Source organism: Sparus aurata, chromosome 5, assembly GCF_900880675.1.
Source record: "Sparus aurata chromosome 5, fSpaAur1.1, whole genome shotgun sequence".
NCBI lineage: Eukaryota > Metazoa > Chordata > Actinopteri > Spariformes > Sparidae > Sparus > Sparus aurata.
The window spans coordinates 37,595,686-37,599,631 of NC_044191.1; positions in this window are offsets into that span (position 1 = coordinate 37,595,686).

Below are 3,946 nucleotides of genomic sequence, written 5' to 3' on the forward strand. Positions count from 1 at the left end.
CCTGGAGGGAGCAGGCCACCTTTTTCCGGTCGAGAACCATGGCCTCGGATTTGGAGGTGCTGATTCTCATCCCAGCCGCTTCACACTCGGCTGCAAACCGCCCCAGGGCATGCTGGAGGTCCCGGCCCGAAGGAGCCAACAAGACCACGTCATCCGCGAAAAGCAGAGACGAGATCCATTGGCTCCCGAACCAGATCCCCTCCGGCCCGTGGCTGCGCCTAGAAATTCTGTCCATAAAAGTAATGAACAGAACCGGTGACAAAGGGCAGCCCTGCCGGAGTCCAACATGCACTGGGAACAGGTCTGACTTACTGCCGGCAATGCGAACCAGGCTCCTGCTCCGGCAGTACAGGGACCGCACGGCCCTTAACAGAGGGCCCCCGACCCCGTACTCCCGGAGCACCCCCCACAGTATGCCACGAGGGACACGGTCGAATGCCTTCTCCAAGTCCACAAAACACATGTGGACTGGTTGGGCAAACTCCCATGAACCCTCGAGCACCCTGCGGAGGGTATAGAGCTGGTCCAGTGTTCCACGGCCAGGACGAAAACCGCATTGTTCCTCCTGGATCCGAGGTTCGACTATCGGCCGAATTCTCCTCTCCAGTACCCTGGAATAGACTTTCCCGGGGAGGCTGAGGAGTGTGATCCCCCGATAGTTGGAGCACACCCTCCGGTCCCCCTTTTTAAATAGGGGGACCACCACCCCGGTCTGCCAGTCCAGAGGCACTGTCCCCGACTGCCACGCGATGCTGTAGAGACGTGTCAGCCAAGACAGCCCCACAACATCCAGAGACTTGAGGTACTCAGGGCGGATCTCATCCACCCCCGGTGCTTTGCCACTGAGGAGCTTACGGACTACCTCAGTGACTTCGGCTTGGGTGATGGATGGGTCAACCTCTGAGTCCCCAGCCTCTGCTTCCTCAATGGAAGGCGTGTCAGTGGGATTGAGGAGATCCTCGAAGTATTCCTTCCACCGCCCGACGATGTCCCCAGTCGAGGTCAACAGCTCCCCACCTCCACTGTAAACAGTGTTGGTGAAGGACTGCTTCCCCCTCCTGAGGCGCCGGATGGTTTGCCAGAATTTCTTCGAGGCCGACCGGTAGTCCTTCTCCATGGCCTCCCCGAACTCTTCCCAGACCCGAGTTTTTGCTTCCGAGACTGCCCGTGCTGCCGCACGCTTGGCCTGCCGGTACCCGTCAGCTGCCTCAGGAGTCCCCCGGGCCAGCCAGGCCCGGTAGGACTCCTTCTTCAGCTTGACGGCAACCCTTACTTCCGGGGTCCACCACCGGGTTCGGGGATTGCCGCCGCGACAGGCACCGGAGACCTTACGGCCACAGCTCCGGACAGCCGCGTCAACAATGGAGGTGGAGAACATGGTCCATTCGGACTCTATGTCCCCAGCCTCCCTCGGGATCTGGTCAAAGCTCTCCCGGAGGTGGGAGTTAAAGATCTCCCTGGCAGAGGGTTCTGCCAAACGTTCCCAGCAGACCCTCACGATACGTTTGGGCCTGCCAGGTCTGTCCAGCTTCCTCCCCCGCCAGCGGATCCAACTCACCACCAGGTGGTGATCAGTTGACAGCTCAGCCCCTCTCTTCACCCGAGTGTCCAAGACATACGGCCGGAGGTCAGATGACACGACCAAAAAGTCGATCATTGATCTCCGGCCTAGGGTGTCCTGGTGCCACGTGCACATATGGACACCCTTATGCTTGAACATGGTGTTAGTTATGGACAAACTGTGACTAGCACAGAAGTCCAGTAACAAAACACCACTCGGGTTCAGATCGGGGAGGCCGTTCCTCCCAATCACACCCCTCCAGGTAACACTGTCATCGCCCACGTGGGCGTTGAAGTCCCCCAGGAGAACGACGGAGTCCCCGGTTGGAGCACTCTCCAGTACCCCTCCCAGGGACTCCAAGAAGGCCGGGTACTCTGCACCGCTGTTCGGCCCATAAGCCGAGACAACGGTGAGAGCCCTATCCCCGACCCGAAGGCGCAGGGAAACGACCCTCTCGTTCACCGGGGAGAACTCCAACACATGGCGGCTGAGCTGGGGGGCTATAAGCAAGCCTACACCAGCTCGCCGCCTCTCGCCGCGGGCAACTCCAGAGTGGAAGAGAGTCCAGCCTCTCTCAAGGAGTTGGGTTCCAGAGCCCATGCTGTGCGTGGAGGTGAGACCGACTATTTCTAGTCGGTACCGCTCAACCTCCCGCACCAGCTCAGGCTCTTTCCCCCCCAGTGAGGTGACATTCCATGTCCCCATGGCTAGAGTCACCATCCGGGGATCGGGCCGCCGGGGCCCCCGCCCACGACTGCCACCCATATCCCTCTGCACCGGCCCCTTCTGAACCCTCCCGCGAGTGGTGAGCCCACGGGAGGGCGGGCCCACGTTGCTCGTTCGGGCTGCGCCCGGCCGGGTCCCGTGGGCAGAGACCCGGCCACCAGGCGCTCGCCTGCGAGCCCCAACCCCGGGCCTGGCTCCAGGGTGGGGCCCCGGTGACGCCGATCCGGGCGACGTGCACGTCCTTGGTAGTATGACTTTCATCAGGGGCGAGTGAACCGATCTTAGTCTGACCCGTCACCTAGGACCTGTTTGCCTTGGGAGACCCTACCAGGGGCATTAAGCCCCGGACAACATAGCTCCTCGGATCATTCAGGTGCTCAAACCCCTCCACCACGATAAGGTGCCGGTTCAAGGAGGAGTAATAATAATAATAATAATAATAATAATAATAATCTCTCTATAAAAGCAAGGAATATCTGTCTGTGTGTGTGTCTGTGTGTGTGTGTGTTCCTCAAATATCTCTGCGGATCAGGATCAGACTGACCTGAGAGTTTCAACATGGCTGCTGCGTGGTTCAAGGGTGTGGACGTCGGATTTGTTTGGACTGCAATGATACCGTTAATAAATTATTTCATAAATGCTTTACCAATTCCGCGAGCACACCCACACGGCCCACCTCCCGAGGCGACGGACTGGACGCACCGGCACGTCCAAAACCGGACTTAGGGTAAATAATGTCAGCCACGCTTTTTCGTGAACATTGCCATCATGTTTGCTTTGTGTCTGGTGCAGGAAGAAACGGTAAAAACGGGCTTTTGTCACGAAAGTGTCCAAGCAGCAAGTTTGGTTGTTGAGGAACAGGAAGTTGTGGGAGGGATGCCGGCGGTGATACAGACAGCGACAGAGATCGCGAGTTTTGAGAGTTGAGAGATTTGTGACATTTAGCGTGTTTGGAGTGTGTAGTTAGTGTGTTATGTAGTGTTTGGTGTTGTGTATTTAGTGTGTAGTGGAGTCATTTTATTGTTTAATGAGTCAGAATAATGAGGAGAAGCTGAATGTGGAGCAGGCAGTGCAGCTCTTCATTCAGCTGGAAGGAGCTCAGGCAGACCTGAGCATTGCCTGCATTTAAATGTAAATAGTTACATATACCTTAAATGTATGCACATATTTAGCAAACAACAATTTAAATTTGCATTATAAGTAATAAAAAATTGTTTGTTAAACATATTTGTGGTTTTCACAGTAAAACAAACTAACTTTTTCTACTCTGATTTTATGTTTTTTTGTGATTTTAGGTCCATTGTGTTAATACAGTTTGTCAAAATAAAAAAATAACTGTACAGTCACACATGTGAGGTTGTGCTGAAAATAATGACACTAAACAAGGCAAGGTAAATAGTTTTTAAGGTGAAATATAATGGTATAATCAAAAGTAGTCAAAAACAGCCAATTATATCCCTGACGTCCTTCAAACACAGCCTCATTTGGCCATCCATGAAAAAGCTACTGAACCTCCTACTTTTCTATAGGAATACATGCTTCCTACGGGCACTGCACTAGTAATAATAATAATAATAGTAATAATAATAATAAGATGGTTGTGATTGGTTGCTGTGTGTCACGTGTTAATGTGTTATTGTTTATCTGACACTTTGTGTG